The 16,356-nt window shown below is 40.5% G+C and overlaps 1 protein-coding gene across 8 annotated transcripts in view; it reads left to right on the top strand.

Moving 5' to 3' along the window:
- Positions 1 to 16,356, top strand: part of ZMIZ1 (zinc finger MIZ-type containing 1) — a 345,320-nt gene that overhangs the window by 114,240 nt on the left and 214,724 nt on the right. For all 8 annotated transcript variants that reach the window (XM_084290259.1, XM_084290257.1, XM_084290258.1 and 5 more), the window contains one exon: positions 852 to 934. The gene's annotated coding sequence lies outside the window, so the exon portion shown is untranslated. The remainder of the gene's footprint in view (positions 1 to 851; positions 935 to 16,356) is intronic.

Here is a 16,356-nt window from a genome sequence, read left to right as displayed (position 1 = left end):
CATGAGGTTATCCAAGTGCCTGCTTCCATTGCTGGTCATTGTGGAGGTTCTGCACTGGCCACGAGTTGCACGTTATTTTTTTCCACCAGACTTGTTTTTTCCTGTTCAGTGAAAAATTCTCTTGCGTGGAAGTTACTTGGAATTTAGTCAAAAGAGAAGCAAAATGTACTCATCGTGTTCCTTTCTTCAGTATGTGCTGAGTTCTAGAGCCTGGCAGCGTCAGCCTGTAAGGACACCTTGTCTGACTGCTGAAACAGCATGTAACAAAATACACAGTGCCCGTAAACATTCTGCAGTCTCCCTTTACAGTATTTCTTTATAATTAAAAAACATTTCCTAGAAGTTGCGGTGCTGTGCCAATGTAATTCATAAGCTTGCTTTGTTTTGCTACAGTCAGGATGGTGTTTTTGAGGTATTTTGGTGTATCCATTTAAGCAGAGTTAGGGGGGTTGTTTATTTTTTTAATGGCACTTAGCCTGTAGCAGTCAGTGTGTGCCTGTATAAAGAGAACGGAAGAGACTTCAAGATGACTTTTAACTGGAGGAAAAAAAAAAAAAAAAGACCATTTACTGTTGGTAAACTTTGGTTTAAGCCTCAACAGAATCCTGCTATCTTTTCCTCATCTCTTTTTTATGGACAAGAAAACCTGTAAGGCTTAAACTGCTGAAGTGATTCTCCAGAGTTGGGGGTAGCTGGAATTGTGGACCAAGTCTCAGATCTGGTGCTCCAGACTTGTTCCTGGGACTCCTAAATGTCCTTCATTTATCTCAGATCTGCACAGCGAGCTTTTTCAAATGCTACCGTGTCACTCAGGAGAACGGAAGTATGATGTGCCTGTGCTTTTATTGCAGGAAACTGGATCTTGTTATGTGAGGGTATTGAGGAAACGTGCCCCAGCTACCGAGAGGAAGAAAGGCCAGTGGGGAATACTCAGGTAAGAAGGCTTTACGGACCAGCCGGCAGTAAGAAATACTTGGGGGCCTTCAGTCTTTTTCCAGACGCTGCTTCATGCTTTATGCTTTAACGACTGATCTGGTCACTATCAAAGTTTATTTGTTGTTTTAAGAAGCAGTCCTGTTTGGTCAATTGATTGCAACAACAGAACACTGCAAGCAAAGCCTTCAGCATAAACATTCCTCGGGCTATCCCTGGTACAGCTATTGATCGTGATACAGAATACAAACAAATTACTCTTTGCATGAGCCATTTGAGCTATAAAACACAGCAATAATATGTTCTACTTGCTGCCAATAAATGTGCGTTTATAATAAACAAAGGAGAAATCCCTGAGTAGAAATGAACAGTAGTTTCAATAATGTGTTCAATATCTCATGTCCAGCTGTTGTACAGAATGAAAAAGCAGATAGTAGATGCTCTGCATTTTTTGTCCTCCCCCCTGTCTTTTGCTAACTTGTTCTGCTGCTGTTTTTTTTTTTTGTTGTTCAAGATATCTTAAGTATTTTGTAAAGCAATAGGTAGTTTCATCTTTGCCTTACTTCCAGTGCTGTTTAGAGCTTTTCAAATATTTGGTCAACACCTTAATTGTTTTGTGGACCAGCTGCCTTTCCTTACACTATCATGTGGCTCATCTCCTCTTTTACTCTTAATCACATCCCCGTGGCATTTCCTTGTATTGGCAAATATCATTAAAGAAACTTTCATGTATTTGTAGTTGTTTTGAATGCAGCTGAAATGGGAGGGAGGAGTCGGTACCCTTGTGACCATCACCACCAGGGGTGCCTGGATGATAACTGAATCCGTTTCCAAGAGGATAAAGCTAATGATCATCAGAGCATAGATTTTTTTTTAATGTGCTGTACCATGCTCGTATAATCCTCCTCCCCTTCATCCATATTTTCAGTGCTGCACTTTGATGAGCTACAGACAGTTGACCCGAAGGCATTTCTTGATGAACATCTCTGTCTGCTCTCAGCCTTGAAAAACTCAACCTTTTCAAGAGCTGCATGGGAGAAAAATGTGTAAGACTAATATTTATAGGCTGAAAGAGAGGGGAGAGGAAAGAATCAAGTGTAAAACTTGCTTCCAGCAGAAATGCCATCCCTCTTTTACCTCTGATAATTAGAAGCGTTTCTGACATGGCTACTAAAGCGAGTTAGTGGTGTGTGCCTGCCATTTGCTGTGCTTTTATACTGCAGAACTGTTTTCCTTTTTGTATGGCATTGCTTTGTTCTATTTTGTTTTAAGACAAAACAAATATTTCAACTGATACCCAACTATTACATTATGATTCATCCATACTCCTACATGTTAAATGATTAGTTCCAAGTACTTACACGATTGTTTGCAAAATGGAAGGTTGTTATTCAAGCTCACATTTTAAGTACTTTTTTGTAACATTTAGCAAAGCTCATATGCATAAATCCTTTTATTAATAGCTCTAGCTAAAATCGTACTGGAAGATTAGAAGAAGGAGGGTTTTTAACTGTGCCGTATTTTGCACTGGGAAAAGATCTTGAAAATATTGAGAAATACAATAGTACTGATTATAACTGTAACAGGAGATTTGGAGGACATGGCAAATGTTTTCAGTAGTGCCTTAAAGAGTATGTTGTGTTTTATGCCTAGTAAATATAGGCTTAAGTCTTTGGTCTTTTATTATAAAAATAACACGTGCAGTCGTAGAAATGCAAAAAGTATTTTTAAAAAAGAGATAAAACACCATGTTTTAAAACTGGGTTTTTGAAAATGTACTGAATCTGCTAAAGGTTTCCCTAGACTTGGATCCTGGTTTAAAAAAGTAAAACTAAAACTCACTTCTCTGTTCCATGAAGAAACTCGGGAAGTAAGTTCCTTGCTGTGCCTTGGGGTCACATGGCCTCACTGCTGTAGAGCTGGAATGTTTGCCATGGTATTTCCGGAGGCTTCATAAACACACAGAAAGAACAGGGACTTCAGGAAGATATTTTTTTTTGTATTTTCCTTTTTTTTTTTTTTTTTTTTTTTTTTCCGGCAGACTAAATGTATTACAGTATAGGTGTGTTTTTTTAGGAATCCAAAATTTTTTATCAGATCAGTCTAATTAATTTCAATAATTCCTATTATTAAATTCCTATCAAATAGTAACCAATTTCTAAAGAAAAAAGTTAAGATACATGGTGCTTTTTTCTTTTATTGCTGCATTTCTTACTGAACGTAATTCCTGGCAACCTAAATATTAAGCCTAACTCCACTGTTTAGGTGGTCTTAATGGTTTACTTTTGGCATGTGTCACTGTGAGTGGCATTCTGTAATCTGACTTGATAGCTGTCATCTTGCAAACTGGAATAATGCAAACAAAAGATGATCACTCAAACGAGGTTACAGTGAAGAGCTATTTCCTAAGTCCTGCCGCTGCAGTGTAGAATCCCCAAGTCAAATTAGAAAAGCAGTGAATTAGTTCTGGCTCCTGGGATATGAGGGTTAAGATTATGCAAACCTGTTCTTTCTAATTGTAGGAATAGTACAGGCTCCTTTTGAGACTTTGCAAACACCAACTCAAGCTGGCATGGATTGTGAGAAGCCCTGTATTAGCCTGTAATGTCATGGATGTGGCAGGTCTTAGAGGCAAAGCAGGCTGAAGTAGACCCTGCAGTGCCTCCTGCACCCCTGGGCTGGAAGAGATGCATCTTCCTCTTCCTCCTCCCCCTCCTGCCTTTCCCCTTCCAGACAAGCTGCGCTGCTTGTTGAACAAGAGCAGAGAATGGATCCATCTTAAAAATAACCCTGCAAAAATGGGCAGGAAGGGGGAGGATGAATGGAGTATTTTTAGCCTAACTGACTGAATTCACTACACAGTGCCTTAACGCTGCCCTGACACTGCTAGGGAGGAGTGGGGAGAGGCAGTGTGAGGGAGTTGATAAGAAGTGGCCAGAGGCAGGACCTGCTTGTTTCAGCTGTTCCGCCGAGAAAATGGCCAGAGCAGCGTGGCTATGTATTGCAGGAGCTGCTCAGTGCACGCTCAGTCGACATCTTAAAACCATATCAGTATGGCTTTGTTGCTGAGTCAGGTTAATAATTGCACCAGAAGTTACAGAAAGGTGGCACGCAGATTGTCACCGAGCTAGGAAACAGAGTGGTTTTGTTTGTGGTGCTGGTGGTTGTTTTCTTCCAAATTCTCCCCCAGAAGCAGCACACCAAGGAGCAGCCTGGGCAGATCAGGGATGGGACAGGAGCCTGGGTGCAGCATGTGAACAGGACTTCCTCGCTCTTTCCTCCTCTATCCTACCAAACCTTTTGAAGCCAATCTTTAGGACTTCAGTGACTGATTGTTAAGGGTATTGCCATGGTGTAGAAGTGTAGCATCATTTACCTTATTAAAATAAGGTTTCTGTTTTGTTTGAATATAACATGTGATGCCTGGTTGCCACTAGTGCAGTGCTGGCTGACTCCTGCTGCTCTCTGCACGTCTCAGTGGATGCTGAGGAAGCAACAAAAATGTTGGACAACAGCAGAAAACAAAGAAGGAAGATGTGCAAAACAGTGAATCAAATGGTTGGGAATGTCTTTGGGTAGGAAGAAGAAAGAATAAGGCAAAGATGTGCCAGGAATTAAGTCTGGAGGTGTGAGGAAGGGAAATCAGCCCCTAGAAACAGCTTTGCTGACAGAAATAGCTGTAAGAAAAGAGGGGTGTTTTCCCTCCTTAAAGGTGGGAAGAAATGGTTGAGGCAGCCGTAGTGGTAATTTTGGAAGTGCTCCCATGCTGTAAGGGTAGGTAGGTGGGGCACAGCAATCACTGTCTGAGCCCCTTCTGCTTGTGCTTCTGCTGCTTCACATGCCTCGGGTCAGGCCGAGGCCTGCTCGGGGTCGGAGGGTGAGGTGGAGAGTGCAGAGTCCATTTTTTCCCCAGAGCTTGCAGGTAGAAAAATCTTGGATGCTGTGACATAGGAATTGTACCATGGTCATTGGCCAAGTCCTCTGGATGGGTGCTGTCAGTGGCTGTAGGCACTGCTCTGCAGGTAGGGCAGTCGGGCAAGCAGGAATGGCGTGGAGCTGAGTAGCCCCGAAGGCACAGGGCCCGCTGTATGTGAGGAGAAACACGCTATTAAAACAAGCTGCTTAACTGAGAAATTCAGGAGCACTGGTATTTATCTTCTGTGCAAAAAAAAGCAAGACGTGATTCAAAAACTGTCTTCTGAGTTAGGCGCTTTCTGCTTGTCTGTGCTTTTTCCAAGTGAACATGCAGAAATGGGGAGAAACACCCAAGAAATCTCATTCAGTGTAATGGAGTAAAATGCTAGTGATGTCTGAGTTTCTTCCCAATGTTGTCTCCAGTGCTTTGATAGTTAGTAAAATGCTGTAGCACTGTAGCAAATTTTAGGTGAAAAAGGGACACAAATGTACCTCGTAAGTTAATGGAAACAGTGTACAAGAACTTAATTTTTTTTGGAGATGTTCCAGTGTTTTGTTTTATTCCTCAGTGGATCTCGCTGGTTTATAAGTTCTATGCCCTTGTAAGTGCAAAGAATTTTTCCAGTTAATTATGTGGTGATAATATGTATATCTGAATGGTGCTTCCCATGCCATTGGGTTTTGTCCCTTGTCACCTAGGAATTCCCAAGTCTTTATAATGAAACTTTGTTTAGGCAGGCCAAAGGGAATCAGGATGGAAACTTGTGCTCAAAGGCACCATGTTTTTAATTGCCTTTGACAGTCGGAAGACATCACTTCAGCACGGTGAAAAGCAACCAAAATAAACTATATTTTTAATGAAGGTTTCTCTATCTGGATGAATTGACCTGTATTGAATTGACCAGTATTGGTTAAAAATGAAAGAACCTTATTGCAAGCACATTGTGATTTATCCTGTTTTTACTCTGTCTAAACAAAAAGCTGTGTACATATATCCAGTATAGACAAGCCTTTTAGTCTGAGGTACTTCTTCTAGCAGAAGTCTTCAGAGTTTTTTTATTATTATTATTACTTCTTAATGGATTGCATTACTTTGAAGGAAACTAAATAAAATCAGTATGGAAATGTTCTACTTACCATGTGACTGCACTGGAGATTGCTAGAACTCTTTTGTGGTGATACGGACAAGATCCTTACAGCCTTATGAAGGATGCTAGCTTGCATTTTTGTGTAAAGATGTACTTCCAAAAGAAATAATACGCTGATTGAATATTTATTTTTGTTCAATACAAAAATATTTATAGCTAACTAGCAATTATTTTACTTCTCCACCTACCCTTTTCCCCTTAATCTTGTTTATCTCCTCAGTGTGTTCTTACAGCTATTGGAAATGTGTTCTTCTGGGGTGTTCTAGATCAACTGCTTTAGCAGCCAAAAATCTGCATCTTTTCAATAAAAGCATACATAGAGAAGGGAATTGATGGGTTAATTTGACACATATAGGTTATGCATATGTATATTATATACATGTATGTGTATGCATATGTTGTGACTCTCCAGAACTGAGTCTGAAATTAATTAGTTGAAAATAATGGATTTTATATATTTCTAAATGGCTAACCGATTTTAAATAAGTTGAACTGGTCTGCAATAGTAATACTGTTGAGAATTTTTCAATGTATTTCATATTGAAAAGTACTTAACTGAGTTTAAATTCCTCTATTTATTATTACTGAAGTTAGAAAATTCAAGGTACAACTGTTTTTTTCACACATTTCATTAAGCCTTGATATTTCTGATAGTATAGCTTTCCTTTTGAGGCCTTCAAGTGGGAAGAGAGAAATGTTTTTCCTCCTCAAGACAAAAGAACAATATGAGTGTAATCTTAGCTCTCAGTTTTTCTTTTGTCTACAGCTAAGTCCATCTCTTAACCTGGTATGATTAATTCTGCCTGATTTGTCAATGTTTTTAGAAGTTTATGAAAGGATGGGGAAAAGGAAAGAAAAAATCCTTTCAAGCACCTATCAGTGATTCGAATGCTCTCTTGGATCCTGAAGATAAATATGACTGAAATCTAGGTATTGGCATGTGTGAAATACCACGTGAAATGCCAGCAGGTGTGTAGCCTAAACTGATGTTCAGGTCAATGTACTTAAACTACCTGTGCTCTGCTGAGAACATGCAGTTTGCACTACAGATCAAACAAAGGCTTTTCAAAGACAAGATACCGAGCTAGCAAGCCATGGAAAACTTCTGTGTGCGGAAAGTAGATTAAAATCTCACAAGTGAAAATAAACCTCATTCAGCTTTAGGATGTGAATACGCAAAAGAGCCTGTCTGCAGCTCCACGTGGGGTCTCTTCTCGCCCACTTCTACCTGTCCCATACAGCAGAAAGCTTAAGCAAGTGAGAACTAAAAATACTTCTTGGCACGTAGGGTAAGAGAAAGAAAACAGGCACGAACAACACCTTTCAAAGATACCAAGTGTTTGTCACAGCAGCAGTCTGGTGGCAGGGAGTTCAACAATATAATTACATGTTGAATAAGAAGGTATTTCCTTTTGTTGCCTTTGAATGTGGCACTTCTTTAATTTAATGGAATTTCCTCTTGTTTATGTGCTCTCGTACTGGGTGGGCAGAAGCTCACCAAGTAACTCCTATTGGCTAGTTTCTGCTTAATATAGTTTTGCAATGACTGTTTTATTAATAACCTTTTAAAAGTAAACATTCCCAGTCTCTCCAGGCTCTTTTCTTACGATGTGTTTTTTTATCCATTTATTTTCCTTTCGGTGATAATTTTAATTGCTGCCCTTCGATTTTTGTCTCATTTTCCTCTCAACTCCTAACTTTCTCTCATAAACTAGTGCCAACCACTAGATTATCACTGCTCCTTTATTATAAACTGTAGAAGAAGAAGAACTCTTATTTTTCAGGTCCCAATTACGCGACCTGAAATCCATCTGCACTGGATCTGATGTGAGCCAATAAGCTAGAGGTGGAATGCTCATGATTCCCATTATCAGTTTTCAGAGTCATGCAGTATTTTGCTCTCCCTTTCCCTTGGTGTTTCTGTTGCCTTTTTCCTGTCTATCTGATGCCTAACACCTACCTGGTCCCTTTTTTCTCATACTGCCTCTGAAGTTCTCACCTGGAGATCCCTGTTCCATCCATCTGCACTCAGTCCTCATAGACCTCAAACTTTTGTCCCATTGGTTTGCATTCGAAGCATTTTGGAGTTCATGCAGAGGGAAGCAGATAGACCTTGCAGTGGAAGGGTGTACCCCAAGACAGCATGTACCTACACCGTGTCTTGTGAGCAGATGCCAGCTTGATCTGCTCATCTTCAGCTGGCCACATGCTGTATGGAGCCAAACCAGAAGAGCCGTACCCATCGTTAGCATTGTGTTGAGCCTGAGCTAATAAGCTCGGTCTCTTGGCAGGATGTGTTAGATCAGGCTTACTGCTGTGCTAATTGTGCTTACACAGCTTCCAGTTTGGAGCTGGCTCATTTACAGCTGGCTTGGATGGTGGCCAAGAAGGCTCGCCTCTGCCTGCAATATGCCATGTAGACATACACATATCCAGCACTTGAAAGTGTCTGTCAATAGCAGGAAATTATATTCGGAGGGAGGGGAAAATCTTTGGCCTGGCTACATGCGTAGATGAGGGCAGTATTAATGAATGAGGAAGTAGGTAACGGTTTTAATAAGGAAAAGGATTAATTATTCCAAATGTAGACTTAAAACCACAAGTTCTTTTCAGTCCCTGTATTTGGCCCCGTCTTGTTCCTCATTTACCACTTCTTTTACAGTATTTCTTGGGAACGTTTCCCAGGCTTAAGGCATTTGGCTGTAGAAGGAGTGAACAGCCCGGTGCTCTAGCTGGGAGAGGCTAATCTAACCACAAGGGCAGAATTTCAGAGGAGAAGTCTGCCTTTGCCTTTAAGTCCACGCTTTGTTTTTCTCTCTCTCTCCCTGATTTCCTGTGTTTGCAAATGAACTTGTACATGGGTTATAATGAAGCGTCAAGGATCTGCTCATCTTAGGACTTAAGTGCTACGGTTACTTAAACGTATAAAATGCTTGCTGGCAACAGGAATTACGTAGGAAAAAAAAAATAAAAAACCAACAAGACAGTGCAGTAAAAAGGCAAAGTTTGTTTACTTAGGTTTGGAAAACTGGAACTCAGCGTGACTTGAAAGCCACATCCTTGGCTGGCATGGATTGGTTTCATCGGTTACCAGCAGTTGCGTTGTTTACTTCAGCAAGAATTTGTCTCCTCAAATATTATCTCCTGTCTGTGGAGCAGTGTGGTGGCGGAAGGGAACACGTGAGTGCCTACGTATCAACATCCAGAGAAAACTGGACTAGGCTCTCCTTTTATCATGAAATAATGCAATGATGCATTAGCACATCGCTATGAGTGCTCTTAACATTTAAACCCATTTTTTCTCAAATTATTTTGTTGGTCACAAGCATCCATGCACCAGCACATTAATTTGCTTGGTAGTTTAGAGGCCACTTCTCCAGTTGAGCAACCCTCAAAAGACAGTACCAACCTTTTAGTCCTGAAATTGCTGTTATTAGAACAACTAGGGGAATGTATCTCTGCAAAGACAGAGTTGAATAATGATTTAGCTCCCAGAATTAATTTGAAATTTCAGCAGCATTAAGTAATATTTTAGTGGCAGTATAATCCTGTACATTACATATTAACTCTACAGACTGTACTGCCAGTGGAAGTGCACTGCAGTATTTAAGTGACACTGTAACACCACGGTATTATATTCAGGTCATTAGGGGGCATATTACAGGATTTAAGTTATCTGGCAAAATGTCAAGGGTGAATCATATAATCTGTGTTTCTTTGCATCTCCAAATATATAAATAAGGGGTTTTCTTTTATATAAAAAGAAAATATTACTCCTAACTACAATGTTCCTATTCTGTCTCAGTCTGCTGTATCACCTGTGCACTGCTTGCACTGTCAACAATGCTGAGAGGGTAACTGAAAGAAAGGGGAATAATAGATCTAGATGGCTCAGCTGGTTGGTGATGTAAGCGGAGAAAACATTGTACTGAGTTTTTTTTTTTCCTGTATGAATCAAAGCAATTGATAGATAAGCATTAAACTGAGTATTTGGCTTTTGTGGCAGGCATCAGCAGGTGTCCAGAATGATGGGAAATGCTGAGATCTAAGACGAATGTTTTCCAGAGCAGATGCCTAATGCTAACCTTTCGAAAAGGCAGGGGCACTCTTCTGCAATTGAATGCACCAAGGGAGGTAGACACCTATCTCCTCTTTGTACCCTAGAAACTCATTATAAAATCATGCATGTGGCCCATCGGAACTATTTTGGTACCTCTTTTCAAATGTACTCATCGCTCAGACAGCTACGGTTGACTTTAGAGGGAGAGATGAGGCTGTGAAAAGCATGCGTTCTCGGCAGCCCGTTGCTGCCTTTGGCAGAAGCTCCTGCCACTCAGACCTGCCAGCTAGATGGTTCATACGATTATTCCGTGAACCATTAGGGACAAACTGGGCCGGGTTAGTTTAAACATGTAAATAGTAGCTTTTGTTCATTCCTTCCGCAAGAAACAGATGATCATCAGAGAAGCAGCCCAGCTGGCTGGTAGGAAATAAATTTAACCATGTGACTCCTTCTTGTCTTTCCTTCACTGAGTTTTAACTACAACTTTTGGGATAATGATGCTTGGAACAAATGAAAACAATAGCAGCAACAACAGCAAAATGTTCAGCTAAGGCAAGTTAAGATGAGGTGACATCTAACTTCTTGTGGTGGAAATGGCAACGGTGAGCTGCTGTTTGGTCAGGGGCTGATAAAACTTTTCAACCAGCAGAGTCACAGTCGTGTGAATAGGATGTATTGCTGTACCCTTTCTGTGCTCAGAGTGGTGGGAGGGTAATAAAACAGCAACAGTTAGCTTACTTGAACGGCTTGTTTTCCTCTAGCCTAGAGCACTGGCCAAGTTCCTCTGTGGTAATTCCTGTTATCTTCTTGCTGCACTCCGTGTGATGGGAATTTCTTAGAAAAATCCCAGGGACAAGAGGTGTGTTTGGCTGCTGCGTGCCAGTGCTCTAAAACACTGCTGAAGGTATTGGAATTGATTTTTATGAGTCTTCCTTCCAAAAATAGCCTTAACTTCTCTGTTAGGGAATGTTGCAAGGCTCATTTGTAGAGGAGCAGTGGCTGTGCACATGGAGAAATTACCTCACTTGGCCGACCTGTTGCCAGAGGAGGTTGTGGAGGCAGACCAGCAGGTTAAGCACGGCTATGGTCTACAGGTCCACAGGTACCGAAAGAGGCAGATGTTCTCATCTGTGTAACAACAGTGGATGCTGGGGGAGTAAATGAGACATAAACCACAGGTAGTGGTTTTTGTGCCCTGCCCATCATCCTTGGAGACAGAATCCTGAGGTAGGTGGATCACTGGGTTAACCCTGTGTTGCATGTCTGACATTCAGTATGTAACAATATTTAAAATACTATCCATGCTGGATTTTAAGTTACATCGAGAACAACAGAGGCACAGGGTGTTCTTTGGTCTTTTTTGGTCTTGTACTTTTTTGCATGAGTAAAAACTAAACTTTCACGTTAATTATTTTGGGGGTTTAAAACATCTACTTTCACAAAAGATAAAGTTTCAGTAAAAATATTGTGGACTGTTGTCTCTGATGTTGCTTTAGGTTTGTGCTTTTATTTTAAGATGTACACTAAAACCCAAGTCTGCCCCACCATTTCTGGTGGGTGGCAACTAAAAGTCAGTGGGATTTCATGAAAAATGGGTGTAGACAAGGAACTCTCCAGAGAGTGGTTCTGCAGTGATCTGTGCAGTTACTAATGACTCCTATGAGCTGTCATTTTGAAGTAAAAATAGAAAATGTAAAATATTGATTACATTTGCAAGTACAAGAAACATATACATGAGAAACAGCTGTATACTAGCTCTCTAGAAACATGTAGGTAAAAATAGATGTAAATCACACTTTTTCTGTTAGTACAGCACAAGTAATTGTGTTGCTATTGAGGAAATATGTCATAAGGCCATGGGCTTGTGTTTTGTTGACTGAACTTTATTCCAGCTGTATTGTTAAAGAAAGCAACATTGGAAATCTTCTGAGACTCCTTTTCCTATATTAGGGGCATGTGCTTGTTATCATGGTGCTGCAGTAGTGAGTAATACCATGAAGTTGAGGCTGGGCTAGATCTTTGCAGTTCCATCTAATATTCTAAACCAGTGTTTACTGTAGGCCCTACACACTAGAAATGAACAGTGGCCTTGACAGTTCATGTTACTATGTCACTTCTACTGCCTTTTCAATATATTTGCTGGGGCTGCAACACTTTTTTTTGTGCTTAGGTTTATGTAATTCCACCTTTCTCAACCAAAATAATCTTGATGATTTCACTGATGCTACCTGGCTAAAGCCTGTTTTCCTCCCAGCTTAGTGAGGGCAAACACCTGGGTTACAGGCTTCAGCACCCTTGCCCATGTTGTGGCATCCATTGTGACTTTTCAGTTTGAACCATTGCCAGCTGATTTTGCCCAGAAACTTGGCAAACCAACTTGTGTCTCTAGCTTTTTATAAGGACTGGTCAGAGAAATATCAATATAGTAGGATTGTTTGCATAATCCACATATTTTATAAGATTGTGTGTGTATAATAAGCTCTGAGTAATTATATAACAGGCTAGACATCCAGCCAATGATTGCGTTCCTTAGTAGGGAACCTCAGTAATAGCTCTGGCACAAATAGAACGTTTTTTGTTTTTCTTTTTTAATAGTCATTACAGAATGGCTTTAACTAGTAACAGTGTTTGTCTGAAATAGAACTGAAGTTTACGTTCCAGTTCTTTATGGAACAAAGGTTCTTTGCACAGAATAAACTTTAATGATGAATTTGAGAGTATTCTAAAAATAGGGTCTGCTGTGGAGGTTCATTACAGTGCTCGTTCCCTTCCTCAACAGTGTGGTGCAGGGATGTATATATTAGTCTCAAATAATGCTTTATTAAAAAGTCTGAATTATCAATAAATAATGTGGTTCCTAATCTAGTAATATTATAGGTTCATACATGAAACCAGGGAATTGACCAAACTTGCTCATTTTGTTGCATCAAGGGAGTTGGATTTCTGAAAACAGATTAGTGGACTGGAATCTGTTTTGATATTAGTCAGTAATACACCTGTGACAACATACAGCACTGGGAGGGCTGTCTTTGTCTTCCATGGCTAGTAAAATCATTTCTTTACATATAAATATATGCACAACCACGTTTACAGCTGATACTTTTTTTTGGCCACACACAAAGCATGTTATCATTCTGAAGCTTCAGGCTAAATGTGTGAGCCCAGGTGTTGTATTTCTAATGCCCTTTGCATGAAATGTGAAATAATTGCTCAGTTGTAGAGACTGTACATATTTTTATGAAATGCAAAATACAGGCACGCTCTCTGATTTCAAAAGTCTTAGGAAAATATGTGTGTGGTGAGGCCACACCATCTTCAGAACAAACTCCTTGTGTTCTTGAATTGTAGATATCTCAATCTTTAAAACTGGAGCAAATGGCAGAATACCTTAAATACCTTTGTATGTGTTTAAGTGATTTCACTCCTACTAAATATTCACTGGGCTTACTGCTACTAACATGTGCTGAATGCATTTTCATGAAGTAAGTGCTTTTCGTAAGTTTCTGTGCTGTGGAGCAGTGGCCTCCTTACTGAGAGGGGAAGAGACATGCGGGTATAGCAATTGGTTAAGTAAATGAAGCAAGTGAATTGTGGATAAATAAAAGTAAGTGGCAAAGAGATAATAGAGGGAAAGCAAAAAGCGCTCCTTTGCAAAGAGCAGTAGACAATGGCCACCTCTCCAAGATGGTGCCAAACCTCCAGAAGAATCAAAGGCTTCATTCTTACTGGAGAGACTGAAAGAAGGTCGAGTTCAAAAGTAGCTTTGGGTCAAAAAGGAGGGAGGAGAGGGAGATGGTTCAGTCGCTGAGATGAGTAACTTCAGTTAACGTTTAAGTGACTGAGATGTCGTTGAGAGAGCTGCTGCTTAGGAAGAGACCTGCCTGGCTTATATTTTCACTATGGAGCCACATGAAATCAATATCTGAAATAGGCTGCTCCAGGTGCAGGTTGTCATTATACCCTATTTACCGGTCCTTATTGATCCTCTGCTTCCATGTGTGTGACGCTGGGTCTTTTGAGGCCACGTGCCTTGGTTGTCTTGCGGCAATAAGCCAAGCCGTTCTTATAAATCCTTCCTAATGAATTACAGGGGAAAAGAGCTATACTCTTCCTTAACTGGTTAGGTCTTTTAGGAGGACAGTCAAGACTCTTGTGCAATTTAACCCTGGTATTTCTGTGATATAGACCGTGTCTTCACTCGGAAAGCTGTAAACTGGCATGAATGCTGAACACGTGCCATAAGCCATATTGCCACTGTACCTTCACGTCATGACTGAACTTCTTTTTGTAGTGCATGGATGCAAGTGGTTTCAGGTCTAACTGTACAGAAAACTGAAGTTAAAACAAGCTTTTATAAATGAAGGAGTTGTTCTGGCAAAAGTTACGTTTTCTTTGGATGTATGATTATAATGGTTTCATTGCAAATCTTTACACTGTTCCTCTGACTTCACCAGTTTCCTCACGTGAGGAATAAAGACTGACTGAGTAAAAACCAGGGAAACTTGCAAGAAATGCATATCCTTGAGGTAAATGTCAGAGTGACGGCTCTTGGGACTAGATGTTTTGTAAGGATTTTTTTCATACAACATGACCAGCTAGAAAATATCTGTTTCCAGCTGTGCCTTGCCATTATACTGTTCAACTCTGATCTGCAAATTCTCTGGTGGGAGTAAAAGGGTAATTTGTTTTCTGTGCCATTACTTTTGGCTCCCTCAGCTCTGCCTGCCAGCAAGATTGCTAGTGAAGTGGCATCGGCTCTGGTTGTAGGCCGTAACTAGCAGCATACCCCAGGGGTCGACGCTGGCTCTAATACTGTTGAGCATCTCCATCAGTGATCACAGTGACAGGGCACGTTTGCTGAGGGTACAGAACTGGGACGAGTGGTTCATACACCAGAGGCTTTGCTGTCATTCAGAGGGACCCACACAGGGTGGAGAAATTCAGCCGAGGGAAAAGCCAAGTCCTGCACCTGGGGAGGAGCAGCCCCAGGCACCAGTGCGTGGTGGGGGGACACCCAGCTTGGAGGAAAAGGGCCTGGAGGACACTGAGTTGAATGTGAGCCTTCCAGCCCCAGCCATTTGGTGGTTCTGTAACTCTGGCCACACTTTCAGCGAGGTGGTTTCTCATATACCTGTTCTGAGGAAAACAATTTATTTTTACTTTGTCCATGTATACTTTTTTAGTAAACTTGGACTTGGTAATTTCAAAAAACACCACAGAATGAGATCTGAAGGAAATTGCATGGTGAGCATCTTGAGGCCAATACCTTTGCTGTAAGTTGAAGTAGGTAGTACAGCCTGGAAAAAGCAGGCCTGGGTGGTAAATTGTGAAGCATTTGTAGCAGTAGAATTGCTTAATAACGCTGAGAGTTCTTTCCTGTATGTATTAAAAATAAAAACGATGGTGGGCCTAATCTCAGACACATGCACGAGTGTTTTCAGCAGATAGTCTCTGGATTTAGAAAAAAGATAAGGTCTAATATGCTAAGGAGGAAGGGTTTATTAAATTTTAAAAAAACTTTTAGACATGTTGAGTCCCTGATAATCTGAGCAGCAGATACCTGTGGTTAGGTTTTTGAGGAAGTGTCTTCTGTAGGCATCTCAATATTATAACTATAGTTTTTCAAAAACATTGTGAGGCGTAATGCTATTGAATGAGATACCAGAGTCTGAAAAGCCCCACTCAATAAACTGATATGTTGTTCAGGAAATTGATGATACATCAAAAGATGTTTCTACAGATAGCAATCACTGGTATAGCTTCCCAGAATAAATGTGAAATTCGAACACAGAGAAGCCTGTGTCTGCTTGTAATGGTGCTGGTTTTGTGTGCAGAGTTCTGGGCTGATGTGGAGAGGGGTTTGACACATGACAAAACGAATGAAAACGCTTTCAGCCAGCAGTACTTTCTTGTGACCTTAAGCATTCCTTTGTTTGTGTGTGAGATTAATTCAATGAACATTTGATGGTGTTTTGTTTTTAATGACCAGATATACTGGATAAAAGCAGGTTCTGCAGTTAAAAGCTGAGGTATATATTTAAGCTGAAGCATATTCTCCCAAACAGGAATAGAATTATGAATGTATGTCCTCCTATCAAATCTTTGTGCACAGGGCATAGAAGGCAACATCCATGGTGGCTTTCTTATTTACTTACTGATTTATTTGGAATAGCAGAATGTTTTCTTTAATCTGTTTTTAATGGTTAATCCATAATTTGATAGTTAACCCAGAATTTTTCATCTGCCCTCAAAGATTTGGGAATGAAGCAGTGCCCACTGGTGACAAACTTGTTATCT

The sequence above is a fragment of the Netta rufina genome (genome assembly GCF_964035555.1).
Source record: "Netta rufina genome assembly, chromosome: 7".
Lineage (NCBI taxonomy): Eukaryota > Metazoa > Chordata > Aves > Anseriformes > Anatidae > Netta > Netta rufina.
Note: the sequence above shows the minus strand (reverse complement) of the source record. Positions and strands in the feature narration are given on the sequence as shown.